Source organism: Triturus cristatus, chromosome 1_2, assembly GCF_964204655.1.
Source record: "Triturus cristatus chromosome 1_2, aTriCri1.1, whole genome shotgun sequence".
In the NCBI taxonomy this organism is placed as follows: Eukaryota; Metazoa; Chordata; class Amphibia; order Caudata; family Salamandridae; genus Triturus; species Triturus cristatus.
Window position 1 is genome coordinate 710,168,588 of NC_140580.1, and position 17,520 is coordinate 710,186,107.

A 17,520-nucleotide genomic window follows, 5' to 3' on the forward strand; every position below is an offset into this window, starting at 1 on the left:
CTGCTCTATGTATCGCTTTGTAAGTGATACAAAGCAGCTTGAATGTGGATCTGCTGGCAACCAATGCAGGGCTTTCAAGGCAGTGGAGATGTGGTCCTGAGGCTTTATATGTAAAAGTAGTCTGGCAGTCGAGTTCTAAATCCGTTGTAATCTTTTCATAGTAGTTAAAGGGGATCCACGGTAAAGGCTGTTGGCGTAATAGAGTTTGGACAGAACAGGGGAGATGGTAGCCTTGTGTGGAAATTTCAGATGGGGGAAGATTAGCCGCAGAGTTTTTATAGTAACAAAGCTTGATCTTGCTAGGTTGGTCATTTGGGCATTATTGATAGCATGGAGTCCATGGTCATTCTGGGGTTTCTTACTACCTTTGATACTTTAGGAGGTATTCCCAGATCATCAGGCCAAGCAGTGAGTGGGTCATTATTTTCCTAATCACAACACATGAGTATTTCTGCTTTTTGAAGCATTCAATTTAAGATGGCTCCACTTCATCCATTGATCCATGGCTCTGAGAGAACTGAAAATTGTTGTGTGTCCAATATCTTTGGGGCATTCCAGTTGAAAGAGTATATGTATGTCATCAGCATAGTTATAGCACATGAGGTGAAATTGATTCATCAATGACTTCATGTTAAATGTTGAAAAGCATGGGCAAGATTATAGAGCCTTGAGAGACCTCTACTTTCGTGAAGTGCGTTTTGGAACAGAAAGGGTGGTACAGATGACATTAGTTCTGTTGGGAAGGTAGGATGTAGTCCAGTCTAAAGCAGTCCCCTCTTTGTAGAGTCTTTGTATCAGAGTGTTATGTTCAACCATGTCAAAGGCAGCCAAGAGGTCCAAGAGAAGTAGCGCAGCAACCCCATTGCAGTCAAATGTGTTCCTCAGGTCATCGCAGATGGCAAGGAGGGCAGATTCTGTGCCTCTTCCTAGATGGAATCCTGTTTGGAAGTCTGAAAGTTTGTCATTATCTTCAATGAATTGCGACATCTGGGCAAATGCTGCTCTTTCTATCAGTTTGCCCAGGAAAGGTCCATTTGTAATTGGTCTGTAGTTGTCAGGGTTCAGCGGGTCCAAGATTGTTTTCTTCAGTAATGGGAGTATGTATGACTTTTTGAGTTCTTTTGGAAATATTCCAGTAGTTAAGGAATTGTTGATTCATTGTACTGGTGTGGCAGAGAGGTTGTTAGAAGAATTGTCTTGAAGGTTTGCAGTGGACACGGGCCAGAAGGGCTGCTGGCAGGTCCTTAAATTCATCGTGTGAAATGTGTTGGAAGGAACAGAGAGGCTGGGTTAGAGTATTCTTGGATTGTTGTTTTGAAAAAGGGTCAATGATGGTGCTTTGTCTTTGTTTTAAAAATGAGTCCAAAGTGTCTGCTTTGGCCAAGTAATGATTTACCAGTTTGTCTGTGAAATTTTGAGTAGCCAGATTAGTTCCTTCTAGGCAATTTGGTTTACGAAATTCATTGAGAATTTTATAGAATTCTTCTTTAGCTTTTTTGATAGCTGACTTGTATAATCTGTTAATTTTCTGTAGGTGAGGTTTGTCTTGATTGGTGCTTGTTTTGAGCCAGACATGTTGCAGCTTTATAATTTGATGTTTTACCTCTGTATTTCTCCAAGGTGCTTGTTTTCTTTTGTTCTGTTGTGTCCTTTCTAGTGGTATTGGGACAGCAACAGCGTCCTGTAGCCACTCATAACGTTTTTTTGACAGAATTTATTGTGTCTAGATCTGTACTGGATGTTAGTTGTGTTTCTAAGTATTCCAAATTGAGTTTGTTCATCGTTTGATAGGTGGATGCATGTAAGGTGGTTTTAGGTGCACCTCTTTGTGTTATTTATGTTGGAAAGCAAGCAAATGGTGGTCTGACCATGTGACTGGAGTCATTGTTTGAAAGGTAACTAGTTCTGTGTTAGCAAAAATGACATCTACAAGGTGCCCAGCAATATGTGTGGGTTTGTGGAACGATCTGATGCAGGTTCAGTGCATTTATCAAATCAAATGTTGAGGTCACCGAGAACGCATAGGTTGGAGTGTAATGTTATCAGGTTTGAAAGTGTGTCTAGACGTGTGTCTGGGAATGTCGCATTGCTCACTGGAGGTCTGCAAAGGAGCAGTAATTTACAGGAGGAAGATGGTGTAGCATTGCATCTGGTGAAAAGGGTCTCACAATCTTTTACAGAGACGTTGTCAGCTTTAGTGATCTGTAATATTTGTCTGAAAACAACAGCTAGGCCACCTCCTCTTTAGCCTATACCATTTTGGGTGATAGTTTGATAGCCTAGAGGAGCAGCTTCACTCAGGACTGGAGGCATATCAATCACGACTGAATTATAAATAGTATGTCAGGTTTTTAAGATTAGATAGGAAAGTAGAAACAGACTAGGTAATAAAACAGGAGTGAAATTAAGGCAGAAAATATTAAAAGATCTGTGATCATTTGAAGAATGCCATCAGACAATGCAGTAATGTTTAGCAAATAGGACAAAGCAACCAGAAATGAAAGCAAAGAGTAGGAAAACAAATAAGAGGATGAGTTAGATGATATACATGTTATAACTTGAGAAAAGAAGACTGGGTGAAATGCGGTACATACAAACACCTATGAAAAGGGCATAAGAAGGCAGCAAAGGGTAAAGATCCTGGGTGTTCTCTGATAGAGCCATTCAGCCATCACATATTGCCATAAGTTCAATGAGTATATCCTATCTGAAGATGAAGTCTTTGCAGTTAAAGAATCTTAGGTCACACTCCTCATCCCCACTAAAACATAAAAATTTGGATTTGGTGCCAAAGGATTCGCATTTACAAAGGGAAAAGCAAACAGCAGAACAATATAGGTGAAAATTACAGTGTGAACGTAAAATGAATGAAAGTATTAATTAATGACTGCAGGTTTTAGGATAAGTGTTCTAAAACAGGGGCTATTTCAAATAAACTCTTTTGTGAACCCACAGTAGTTATTAGGAGGTCCATATAAGACACATATACATAATCTAACAGGAACTAATATACCTGGTGAATGAATATCCCGAAATTCTGGATTAAACCCACCCCTTTTAGACTTAGGTTGGACACCAGTGGTATAACATATCCAAAGATGAATGTCATGCCTCAGATTGCAACTGCACCACTTAATGTTTAGCGAGACACTCCTTAAATAATAGTAAAGTTGCTGAGGCGATAGCCAAGTCGGGGTTTTTTACCACAAGGGCTGGAATGATCTGGTAGAGAAGAGCTAATCAAGTGACCCAACCCCTCAGAGTGTGATTACGTAGGCGCACAAGAGCGATTTTACTTCTGTTATTCTGTAGGGTAGACAGAAGGGTACCCAGAGGGGTACTGCAGCCAGAAGACACCATTTTCATTGTATCTGAGTGAGCTAAAGTGTACTCGCAAGCCTTGGGACACCACTAGACTGCTAAGCATGTGACAATCACATGGTTAGCTCTGATCCACCAGCTACCTGCCCACCCTCTGATTTTTATAGGCTATATGAGTAAACCACAATGCTGAAAGGGGCAGTATTTCGATCTTCGCCCACTATCATGTTTGGGTTGTTCCAGTCTTCTTCCAATCTTAGAAAAGGATTTACTCTGAGGAAAACGTCAACTTTGTGCTGGGTGGAACAGGGTCCGAATGCTGTTTGGGAATGGTTTGTGGGTGTACACAAATTCATAATGCTAACCAAGTATTGTAAAGCCCACTTCCATTCCCTATCATGGGTGCTATCCAGCATAATTTCACACTCTTATTGTACAATTACACGCAGGTAAATGGATTGACAACTGCTTAGCACCCTAATGTGAACACCTAGTTGGTATAAATCCAGCCCTTTACACCAAGAAACGTACACTTGCAGCTGGAAATCCTTTGTGAATGGGACCCTCTGTCATACAAGTAAAGAGAAACGTATAGTTCAGGTGAGCCACATTTTCATATGTAATAATGATAGATATGTATCATGAAAGTGTATGCTATCAACCAGAAATGAGTTTCAACATAATGAGAAAATGTATTTAAAACAGAGGAAGGATTATCAGTGTGTACAAAAGACAAGGAAAGTGATTTTGACTACTACCTGCCGGTGCTTTAGTTAGTTTCTTTAGATCTCACATGAAATCTCACAGATTACCTTACTACGCAAGAATTTGATGTTGGTTGCACCCTTTCAAAAACCATGAGCATAGAAAATTTGCACTGACAATTCTTGTTGAGGCCTCTTGGGAGTTAGTATTTTTCTTATTCAAATGTAATTTTGCATACATTTGTAATTTATTACTGATGGTGAACTTGTGGAAAACATGCTAAATACAGTAACCCCTAGAAAGGTATGGTGGCAAGCTAATAATAAAGGCTGTGTTTTTGACTGATTTGGTGTTAAAAGTTGGTCCAAATGCTGTAGGAGAGATGTTTATTATGAAAAGTTGCATCAAAGCACGTAGGTCTGATATTTGTTATGAAATGTATATGTTAGAATCAATAGGTCTTAAAGGCAGATTGCTAATGCTCTGTATTAAAGACTCCAGGCATATTTCTTTACATGATACCTCACAGATTACCGCTAGGCAGAGATATTGCTGTTGAATACACCCTTTGACAAACCCTTGTAGTAGAAGATTTGCCCTTGTTGGACCTGGCCCTTTTTGCAGGTTTAGCTCCAGACTATTTGCCTTTTGTCTCCTAATTTTCTAATCTGGTTTTGTTAGTTTTAGTACTCTAGGCACTTTACCACTGCTAAAAAGTGCTAAAGTGAATATATGATTTCTGTGTAAATTGTGATTATGATTGGTTATCCATGATTGGCATATTTCATTTACTGGTAAGTCCCTAGCAAAATGAACTGTGTGTGCCCAAGGCTGGTAAATCAAATGCTACTAGTGGGCCTGCAGCACTGATTGTGCCACCCAGAGAAGTAGACCTGCAAATATGTCTCAGTCATGCTATTGCAGTGTTTGTGAGTGCAGTTTTATACTGCCATGTCGACCTGGCAAGTGCACCCACTTGGCAGACCCCAACCTTCCCTTTTATTACATGCAAGACTCTCCTAAGATAAGCCCAAAGCAACCCTATGGGCAGAGTGCGGTGTATGAGAAAGGTAGGAAATGTACTGGTGTGTTTTACATATCCTGATAGTGAAATACTGCTGATTTCGTTTTTCACTATTGTAAGGACTATCTCTCCCATAGGTTAGCATTGTAGCTGCCTTGTAACATCTTACAAGTGTAACTTTCAATTGGGGAGAGATTAAAATTTTGTGTTTGGGCTCCCTGAGCTCAGAATCTAAAAATACATCTTATAGTGAAGTTTTTTTTATTTATGTGTTTGAAAATCCCACTTTTAGAAAGAAGGCATTTTTTTGTTTTACCATCCTGTGCCTCTGCCTGCCTGTGAAATCATCATCTGGTTTAGGCTGACAGTTGGATTTATTGTACATTCATTCTAACCAGTTAAACAAATAATGCTGCATATCCTGAAGGGCCATCACCAGGCGGATGGGCCTTCCTAAGCTAGAGTGATGAGAGGAACTGTCACTGACACCTCAATAGGGCTGTGCCTGGCCTCTCACTGTGCTGTCTCCGCCCCCCTATAGTGTGCCTGGAGCCAAGGCAGAGCAAGGCGGGATCTTGTAGAGAACAAGTACTTTCCTTTGAAGTATGCCTACCTCAAAGGCCAAAAGAGCCCCACATCTTTAGAACACTTCTGGGCTGAGGACTCTGCCAAGAAGAGGAGCTGAAGAGCAGTCAGGAGGAGTACTGCCCCTTTGTTGTGTGTTGCTTTGCTGGGTTGGCCTGCAGTTGCATTCAACTTTTCCAAGGTTCTCCAAGGGATTGGTGTGCTTGCCACCTGTTGGAAGTCTCAGTGCCATCAAAGACTTGATCTGCATTGGAGGTGGTTCTGCTGCTTCAAGACTTGAGAATCGATGCTTCGCCCTTCCAATGCCGTTCTTCCCACTGCAAGTTTGCCTTCAAACAAAGCATCACCGCGGTGCGGCTGAAAAATCGACCCAGCACCTGGCCGCGGCCTGAAGAACCTTCACAGCCCGAGTCCAGAGCACAGAGTCTCCGACGTCCGAGACCCTCACTCCAACTTTGACGCAGACTCGGCTGTGCAACGGAAGGAACTGAAGAATAACCTGTCTGTGGCTGTGGAAATCGACACAGCACCTGTCTCGCTGCCGCATCGACCCGCAGCCCCTTGGGTTTCTCACCCATTGTACCTGTGCACCAAGTTTCCAACACATCACCCCACCGAAAGGAGTCACCTCTAGAAATTGATGCATCACTCCTTTTCGCAGTAAGGAATTGGCGAAATACTTCTCCTGTGTGCAGCAGAGCTGGCACCTTCATTCCCCTGTGACTCCAGAACTGACGCTTGCCTCCTTCGCGGCTGTTTTTCATCTTGAATTTTGACGCATCAAAGATACTTTGCACTCAAATTAACACATCCATAGAGTTCCAAGGACAAAATAGCTTAAACCTTTTAAACGTAATATTTTGAGTTATGCATACTGGATTTTTGTTGTTTTTGTCTTGTTTTATTTGGATAAAGATTGTTTATTTTTCTAAATTGTTGTGGTGCCCATTTGTAGTGTTTTCACTGTGTTACTGTGTGTTTCATGTGGAAACGCTTTACACATTGCCTCTGAGATCAGCCTGACTGCTCGTGCAAGCTACCAAGGGGATGAGCAGCGGTTATCTTGGCTGTGTAACTCTCTTAGCCCTGATTAGAAAGAAGGGTCCTACTTGGACAGGGTGCAAGCCACTGCCAACTAGAGACCCCCATTTCTAACAGCACTCTAGTAACTCTTGCTAGAACCCCTTCAAAAGGACATAGAGGCTTAGTTGTCTGCCAGGATCTTGTAATAAAAAAATAAACAAGTAATATTTACATACTTACATATGTACATAAACATACATAGGAGAATTTTGGTTCAGTCACTTTCTTCCATTGAACTATATGGGTCACTTACATTGAGCTTCCATCCATGACTGCATACAGCCAGATCAGACTGGTCTATAGGGCACTCAAGCAGTACCCAGAGGGCTGATGTGAATAATCAATGTTTGAGTCTGTTTTGTGTCTATTTGTGGACCTGTTTTATGGTCTTGAGGGCAGGTATTTACAGTTGAATTCTCTGATATTGCCACAACTATTGCCTGCAGGAAGCACGTATGCACACAGTCCCCATACCTTGCAAAACACCTCTAAATCTTGCCTTTACATGTCCAAAACAGACTCAATTGGAAATGTGGGCCACTTTTTAAAGGTATCTAATGTGCGAATGGGGGCCTATTTTCTGTCCCAGTCCGACAGTGCATAGAGCATGGGGCAGTGGTTCAATCCACTTTAACCATTGTCTCTTTTTCCCTGTGAGAGATGGCATTTGTCTGATCGCATGAGCACCTCCACCTGAAGATAAGTTTATTTCAGTGGCAAAGCTGGTGCGCCAGTCTTTTGGTTTTCTGTTTTCTCCTTTTATAGAAACCATACTACAGATCACCAGAGAGTGCTAAAAGGCCATCTGCTTGCTCCTCATTTTATCTGCAGTGCACCATAGCCAGTGCAGCCACTGCCTCTAAACTAGTGGCAAACAAAGGAATGGTATTTTATATAGTGGATCAATGTTTTACCATTCGAAGATGACCCACATGTTGGATCTTAATTAGGGCTCCCGGTTTTATGGTATTTATTTTTTGGACGTTTCCGTCTGTATTTATCCATATTTATTTTTTGTCAACTCTATCTGTATTTATCCATATTTTTTATGGGTTTTATGAAAAAATAAAGCTGAAACTGGTATATTTCCACATATATTTAACCAATAAATATGCTGTCATGGTTGAATGCCTGCCAGGTTTCAGTGATATGAACACCCACAGAAGATAAATCAATGCACTTATATAAAAATATGCAGATTTCAGTATCAACCTTGTGCATATCTTCAGCTGTTTAAGGTTCTTTATTAAGATGCCTTTTTTTAACCACCTTACCTATCAATCCACACAGTTATTGGACTGCCAGTCATAGCAAAGTGTATTTAGAATCACTCCAAAAACACCCAATTTCCGTTTTAATCCACATTTAAAAATAAATACATATAAGAAAATAAAGGGTTTTCTGTCTGTATTTATTTGTAAAAATCAGTAAAAACGGAAATCAGGGAGCCTTAATCTTAATGCAGCAGTCGGACTAGAACTTCAAAACAATGATACACTATTCCCAATTCCATTGCAAGACTGTCACCCATTGGTATGTTTAGTTGTGTTTGTTATTGCAAGTATGTGACTGTACATTTGCGTTACGCCACTGGCGAAGCCCAGTTGCCTCATTGGGAGTGAAGGGAGGTAGAGGAGGGCAACGCGAAAGAAAGAGTCCGACCCAATCGGTGAGGGAGCAGGCCAGGCAGAGATTACATAAAACAGAAGGAGCTTTAAAAATTTAACAAAGACATCTGCGTCTCTGAGTGAGAGAAAAAAATGCCCTTTTCAGCCGCCTTACCAATCCGTTTGTCACAGTTGAGGTGGGTAATGGAAGTTCGAAGTAAATAGCTGTGTTCGTTTGAGCCCATCTCGAAAACTGCTTGTTCGTTCAGCGCGGGTGGTTGGCATCACGACACCGATAATCATTTCTGAAGTACAGATGTTGCTGTCTAACAGAGGAGGGTGAAATCATATTATGGGGTCTATGTAGAAGTGGGCACGGCCTTCTTTTGGGACAAGAATTTGCTATTGCATAAATGTTTTGATGTGCTTTTGGGGGCGAGCTTACCATTTAATCACGCCGGTACAGTGCAGCAGCCACAAATGCTGTGCTGCGCGAAAAGGAGAGAGGAGGCGAGCGCCATATTTGTAGAAATATTTCACTCTCTTACCCTTTTCCTACCATTAGCGCTGAAATCAGCTGCTGTGCTCCGCGGAGACACTTTATGCCATGGTGCAAGGGTGTCTCCATGATTCTAGCATTGGTTTTGTGGTGCAAGAGTACCCTTCCAGTACAAAATAGTATGCATAGACTGACTTTAGCCCTTTCCCTCCTTCTATGCGTGCTGTAAAGTGCAGCACACGCACAAAGTCGGACAAGGAGGGAGAAATGAAAGCATTTCTCCTTCCTTGCATCTACTTCAAAAGGTCACCGTTTTCTGACGCTAACGCTGTGTACATTATTTAGTGAAAAGAATTTAGCATCAAAATCCTTAGGTTGGGGCATAGGAACGGCCATGCTCCACCCATGGTACGCCCCTTTGACGCTAAGGAATTCAAAGCAGCGATATGTGCTGCTTTGTGTTACATTAATGTTATTTCCAGCACTAAACAAGTTTAGCGCTGCAAAGTAAATCAGAAAAAAATGATTTGTGTCACCCCCAACACGGCGTGAAATCTAAGTATATCTTCCCTTGGTGCCGTAACTCGTAAGATATACAAAAGCATGAAAGCTGAAAGCTCTCTCTTTGGATGGCATCTGCAGGCCATACAGAAATTCTAATCTATTTTTTTTTTGTCTTTTGCAGTGAATTTGTTAGATACTGGAGCGATTGTAGGAGATTGGGGCTGGCTCACCTACCCTCCACATGGGGTAAGTAAGGATGTTTTTTGAATTCTCCAAAAGAACTAACTTTGCTGTAGTGTTTATTTAGACAGATAAGAAAATATGTCATCAGCTCTGTCCTGTCCCTCAGCGGGAGATATATTTATAGTTTAGTGAAGAACTCCAGCTCTGCCTATAAGGCATACAGAAATTAGGGCTGAGTAAAATCGTTTTTGTTTTCTCAAAAAAATGTACTTAAAGTCCATGAAAATGTGGTAAAACTACACTTTTTGTCATTTGCCTGTATCTCATGACACTTTTGTTTTACCCCAGAGAGCATTTTGCATAGAAAATTCTTGAGAGATACCAGTAAGAAACTAGGACAAGAAGAGTATATCCTTGGGCAAGACCTTTCCTGGGCAAACAGTCTTCCTGTTGGTATCTCTTGAGATTTTTTTCACATGAGATGCATTCTCGGTTAAAACTAATTATTCAAGATTCGAAAATGCATAATTTTGAGTTTTATGAATTTCATATAACACGAGATTCAGAAACTTTGTGAATTTCACTGCCTTTATTGAATTTTCATCCAGACTTTAATGTAATCCTGGTATATTGAATACATCTTTTAAGTAGAATTCCGGATTAGCGAAAGCAGCAATTTTATCAAAATGATTAGGGTGTTTGGACGAGACATTAGTTGCATGTTGATGCTTAGTGACCTAGCAGAAAGTGAAATCGCACAACCTTGGAATCCTTGATGAGCCATTCACCTTTTATTTAAGACTCTATTTTAAAACGTAAGACTTCAGCTATTAATAACTGTCAAAAATAACTTGTTCGCAAAATTATCAGATTTTGGATAAAGGTGTGCAAAATTTACATAAGTTGTTTTCGAGTAATTATGCAATCATGTCAAAATTATGTGCAATTATGTAAAATGCAAATCCATCATTGAGTGCTATATTTTTTTTCCGAAATGCGTCCTTGCATCAATTTTTGATGCAAGGATTTATTCTGCACTCAAAAAAAAGTACAAAAAACAAAAGCACCATGAACAACAGCCACTCGCATTCTGTTCCTGTGCATTCAAGAGTTTGTGGTGCTTTACAGACAATGGCATGCTATTATTGTAAAGTGGTATAAAAATATTGTGTTACAAGTATAATGGAAAATTCCTGAAATTATGCGAATCATGCTGGCATAATCTAAATTTCACCCAGGCCTCATTTTGAACGGAATATTTATAAATGTTTATTTATTCAAAGAAAGTGCTTAGGTTTTGTCACTTTATTCTGTTATCATTTCATTAATTTTTGTGTTTTCAACTAGAGTTTAAGACTTCTGATTTCTTTCCTATTACTCTTTCTGGTCCAGTCCCTCACTATTTTCTTTTTGTAATAAACATTATTACACTTTCTACATGCCTTTGGATGTCTTACAGATTATTTTACAAGAAGTAGACTTTTTGAGAACACACATACTGTTGTTATTTATTGTATTTGTAATTTCTCCTCAAATATTTTGAAGAAAACAATTGTGTTGGGTAATATATTTGCTTTTCTGACAAATCTGCAAAAAAATGTATATAATATGGCTTTTTAAAGAACAGCAAACATATTGGTTAAATATATGATATGCAAAGCAGTTCACGTTTGGGTATAAGCAGCTATAAAGCACATTTGAGGCAGTAATTGCTACAACTTATTACCCTTAATTGAAATTCCCTGAAGGCTCAAAGGCTCTATTGAAAATATGGAATCGAATGTTGAAATAGTGCAGCTGCTCCTGTTTCTCATAGCTAATGTAGAAACCTAGGGTCTGATTTAGAGTTTGGCTGTATGTGCTGTGTCTTGTAACATGGCTGAGGACATTACCTTCACCATAGATAGAGATCATCGCCAGGCCATCTGTAATCTCTGTATCTTCATGGAAACTGCTATCACAGTGCTTCCCCTGATGTTAACAAAGTTTGATGCATGGTTTACTTTGCTTTTGAGAGCCGTCCTTCAAACCTTTTGTTTTTTGAAAGCAAATACCAAAAGCAAATACCAAAAGTGGGAGTTTATTTTTGAAACACAAAAAACACTTATGACACTTACACCCATGGAGGTTTTTTTTCCCTTGATGTGGGGGGCATTATTTTTATTTTTGTGTTATCACCGTCCAGTGTTCCCTGGTAGTCATGAACAGAAAAAAAGGACATCAGACCATCAGCCATAAATGTGGTTGGTGTTGTCAGAACTCCTGAATAATAAGTTATCTATTCACTTTTTTACTCACACTTGAGGCAAGTCACTAGTTTTCTCCTATGGCCCCGGTTATATTATGTTATGTTATGCCATGTCATGCTATGTTATGTTATGTTAGGTTATGTTATGTTATGTTAATTCTGGATTTGCATACCATGTCCGAATGGATCCCAAAGACTGCATCAATATTCTGGTTGTCCTATTCTGGACATGGTCAGGCCACTGGATTGCCTAGCCAAACTGACTAGGAACATGTTGAGCTCAAAGTAGGGCTCAGGAAACAATTATGATTTAAGTTTAAGACTGTTCCTGATTTTTAACTGGTCTTCTCATCTAGTGTGGGATCCCTTTCCATTTGCCACCCTCTTGCATAAACTCCATTCATTCATTGTAAGCATATTTGTGGGCAACCCATTTATATACTAAGAACTATATACAACTTAAATTGTATTTCAGCAGTAATGTATGGTGTAGGTGTTCTGTCATTTCCTTCCCTTCGTCTTGGAGTTACCTCATTCTGTCTCTTCCTTCAGCCCCAAGTTCCCATACTTAGAGGATCTTATTCATTTTGCTCCACTGTTTATTGTGGGTAACAGTTTGGCCAACTCATACAGCCAGTTTAATGTAAAGATAAATGGTTGATTGTTTGAGTACATGTCCTGCTAAGAAACTCAGTAAAAATCATATTGCAGATCCTGGCTGCATGAACTAGTTTCTACAACCATTTAGTATTTCCGCTAAGGATAAATGTGCAACAGGATTTTCTTATCACCCAAGTTCTGCATTGAGAACAGATTATGGGCCTGATTAAGATCTTTATGGGACTCTCATCGTCCCTCTGCGGTGGATTATCCAAGTACTTTGCCAAGCTGATGGTATCCCGCCCGCCGTATTTAGATGCTTGCTGGCTGAACAGCTGTCTGCATAGTCAGACTGTTTCCCATCGCGTATGCATCACACTGTTGTTGAGGCGGAGGACTCTCTGCTGGCTAACAGTACTCTGTCACCTTCAGGTCGGTGGGTTGCTCCGAGCCTATTTAGATATCCCCATTGTGCTGGCATTGGCCTAATGGTGATTTTCTGATTGAGCCCCTAGTGGAGTGAAGACTGGTAAATACTTCTGATTTCTGTGTCAAAACACATATGTTTTGTGTTTACGTCTAAAATATATATAGGTATTGTGTGATTCATAGCACACAAACAACACACACACAATATTGAATGTACACCCACAGGTACCACAAGCACAACACCCACAACCACCACAACAACATCATTGTTTCAAGTGTCAATACAGGTGTATTCATTTTACCTTGATAAGCTGTAAAATGTACACTAATGCATTACACATAAAAGAAAATGCATGTAAGAGCAACGTAAAAATACATGAGACTAAAGCAATTGTCAACACACTATTCTTAGTAAGACATGTGTAAAAGAAGCTTACCGTATATCCCGGTGACAACGAAGTTGATTAGCGTTGTGGTCATGTAGTAGCAGCAAAGAGAGGACCTCAACAATGGGGTCTGATCTACTTCGATTCCACCAACTAGAGTAGGAGGCATCCCTGCTACAGTTTCCTCGACAGAAATGCACATCGTGATTGGCCCAGCTGTAATATTGACTGGACTTCCACTATCAATCGCTTCTGCATATGACGCTGTCAACGCAGGTGAAAATTCCTGGCAGATTCGGCGGAACACAGGTGGTCTTTGGTTCATGGACCTGTTAACATCTAAATAGAGCGGGCGGACCGCCAAATAGGCAGGCAGTGAAACCGTTGAAAAAGTGACAGTGGAACATGATCCACGAAGATCTGCTTTAGACCCTAAGTCTGGTAAGCCATTGGTTAATTCTCACTACCTTACTCTAACTACTATGAGTTTCTAACTCTATTTAGCTTGGGTGGATAACTCATATCAGAGGATTCTTAGCATCACATTTAGATTGGGTTCTATACACCATTCTCTTATTTTTCCTATGCCACAGTGCATGCATAAATAAAGTCAAACAATGTTACATTTTATATTCTTTTGCAAAATGTATAACAGGCTTCTAATACATTATATTTTGCCTTTTTTATGTGAAATTAATTTTACAAATTGTCAGGCTGCTTTTTAGGTCTCGCCTGAGCCAGCGCATGCGCTGTCTCAGGCGAGACATTTTGTATACGGGATTTCAAAGTGCTACCAGTGCTGGCCTAACACTTGCGTTCACGTGAGCGTGCACAGGCGCAGTTGCCAATCTCTGCTGCGCACGCACAACTCGCGTGCTTACCACACAGCGTGTCCCGACCTCGCGATCGCGATCACTTTCAACTTTGATCGCGATTACGTTCGGTTTCGCGGCCGCGTGGCCTGTTACTTTTACGGCCGCGCGCCCAATGCTTGTTATTAAACGCCTTCTGGCTCCATGTGACGGTGTTTTTCTTAACCTGAGCTAACACCTTTTAATTACATAATTGGCACCCTCTAGGTATTGTACGCCATCTTTTAAAATCTTTAACTGGCTGACAAAAAGGCCATGGGTTTGCTATCGATATTGTTTAGATGCTCCGCCACAACAGGCACACTCGGAATCCGCTTCAAGCTTTTCGGAAACCTTGATTTGACTGATTCTGTAGTTGAGGAAGAAGCTATTGGCTGCTGGAAATGCTGTCTACGTTTTGTGAGAGCTCTCGTTTCCTCAAGAGTTATTTCGTTCTAATACTCTTTCCATTTCCAAGCATGGCAGATTTCATTTTCCATCTCAATAGCAGCAAGTGCACATAGCTAGCCCGCCACTTTACTTGGTTTCAACCTAACAACTCATTTGTGCTTAAATTCTTGTTACAAAAGCTCACTCCTTATCTGCCTCTTATGACTATGCATTCTGACTTTCCCATACAGTGGTGTGGGGTGTGGATAACTAGTAAGTGGAGGCTTCATGACGGTACTTGGTCTGTAAATAAAATCCACTAGTCCCTTTTGGTGCCATGTGAAATGTTTATGGACGTATTCTTGTTATATCACAGCTGTAATAATGCTCTCTGACACTATGCCGGGGCTCATAATAAGTCAGGAATTGGATTCTAACAAGGGCACGATAATAACACCTTTCTGATTACACAGGACTCTCTGTACATACCAGGGTTCGTTTTAGATCTTACCTTACAGAAAGAAAGCACAAGCTTTCGGTTGGCAAAAATACCCTATTACCAGATTACAGTAAGGTTAGAGCCCAGCCATTGTTTACCATTGGTTGGCTTTTCTGACACTCTCATTTGCTTCTTTTTAGGTCTCGCCTGACCCAGCGCTTGCGCTGGTCTAGCGAGACCTTAAGTAAGGGTTTCAAAAAATGCTACTGCCGGCTACAGCATGGAGTGCATGTGCGGGAGGGGTGCGCGCGCAGCAGTAATCACGCCATATGGCGCCTCTGCTCAAGCGCGCACCACTCCCGCACATGCACTGCAAGCTGTGGACGGCGGTAGCATTTTTCCCTTTGCATGTTTTTTTTTGTCAGTCCCACCGTGGAACAAGCAGGCATCCTCTTCTGTCTTTTTTGCCGCGATCAGCTGTCCTGACAGAAGTGGATGCCTGCTTGTGCCCCGGGGGAACTGACAGCAAAAACAACTTTTTGATGAGGAACGGGGAATGCTTCCTCACTGAGCTAGGTATTTCGTACAAGTTGCCTTTCATTGCTGTTATGATGTATGTTACTTTCTTTATATTCTCGGAGAAGATTCGGCATTTATTTCAGGGAATACAGAGATTTTTTCGAGGAGAAGTGAGCAATAACACCGCTCTATTGGCCTGTCAGTCTGTAACTGGGCGTTCATTATGAGAGAATTTAGATTATCCAGTCGCGATTCTATCTTCTTCACGTTGTTTGCCAGGGACTGTAATATTACAATCTGAGAGTCCATTTAATCAGCATGCACCATTGCCACCTAGCCCATGGTTGTTAGTGTGGTGTCAATGGCCGACCACCAGTTCTGTATTTGGAAGTTCATGACTGGTGTGTCAAAGGAGGACTTTTCGTTGTTAACCACTGAGCCAGGGTTATCCACCCTATCTTTCTTTACCAAAGGGGCTTTGTTGCACCTGAGAGATTCTGAGGCCAAGGGGGATCTAGGCGCCTTCTGAGACCCTCTAGTGGGTAAGTGATGAGATTGTTAATTTTTCCCTTTGGTTGTATTTAATTTGTAACGTTCATGAACACTATTACTTGACTGGAGGCCTTGTGGGTCCGTTACTGATAACAATTCTTCATCTCTTATGTACAGTTCCTCATGTCTAATGAAAATAAAGTCTGTGCCATTGTGTTATGATTGCACACACACACAACCACACCCACACAACCACACACACACCCACACACACAGAACCACAAGCACACACAACCACACACACACACACACACACCTACACACACAACCACACACACACACCCCACACACAACCACACACACAATAACACAAACACACAGCCACACACACAACCACAACTACACACACAAACACACGCATAACCACAACACACAACCACACACACACACAGAAGCACAAACACACAAAACCACAAAGAAACACAACCACAACCACTCACACACACAACCACAACCACACACAACCGCACACAACCACACACACACAACCACACACACAACCACACACACAACCACAGACATACAACCACAGACACACACACACAACCACACACACACTCACAACCACACACACACAACCACACACACAACCCCACAACCACACACACACACAACCACACACAAAATAACACAAACACACAACCACACACAATAACACTGCACACACAACCACACACATAACCAACACCACCCACACAACCACAACACACAACCACACACAACCACACACACAACCACACACAACCACAAACACACACACACAACCACTCACACACAACCACACACAACCACAAACAACCACAACCACACACACAACCACACACACAAAACCACAACCACACACACACAACCACACACACACAACCACAACCACACACACACAACCACACACACACAACCACACACACACACAACCACACACAACCACACACACACAACCACAGACACAATCACACAACTACAGACACACAACCACACACACAAACACACACAGCCACAACAACACACACAACCACACACAACCACAACTACACACATAACCACACACACAACCACATGCACAAGCACACACACAAAACCACAAACACAACCACAACCACAACCACTCACACACACACACACAACCACACACACACAACCACACACACAAACACACACACACACAATAACACAAACACACAACCACACACACACAAACACAAACACAACCACACACACAATAACACAAACACACAACCACACACACAACCACACACAACCACAGCTACACACACATCCACAACACACAACCACAAACACACGCACACACAACCACAAAACCACAAACAAACACAACCACTCACATACACAACCACACACAACCACAACAACACACACACACAAACACACACAACCACATACACACACAACCACACCCACACACAACCACAACTACACACACAACCACAACAACACATAACCACACACACACAACCACACACACACAACCACACACACACACACAATAACACAAACACACATCCACTCACACAACCACACACAACCACAACTACACACGCAACCACAACACACAAACACACACAAACACACCTACA

At 41.4% G+C, this 17,520-nt stretch overlaps 1 protein-coding gene across 1 annotated transcript in view; it reads left to right on the forward strand.

Moving 5' to 3' along the window:
• Positions 1-9,533: 9,533 nt before the first annotated feature.
• EPHA8 (EPH receptor A8) overlaps positions 9,534-17,520 on the forward strand; it is an 876,683-nt gene continuing 868,696 nt past the window's right edge. The window contains exon 1 of the mRNA XM_085608587.1: positions 9,534-9,574. The gene's annotated coding sequence lies outside the window, so the exon portion shown is untranslated. The remainder of the gene's footprint in view (positions 9,575-17,520) is intronic.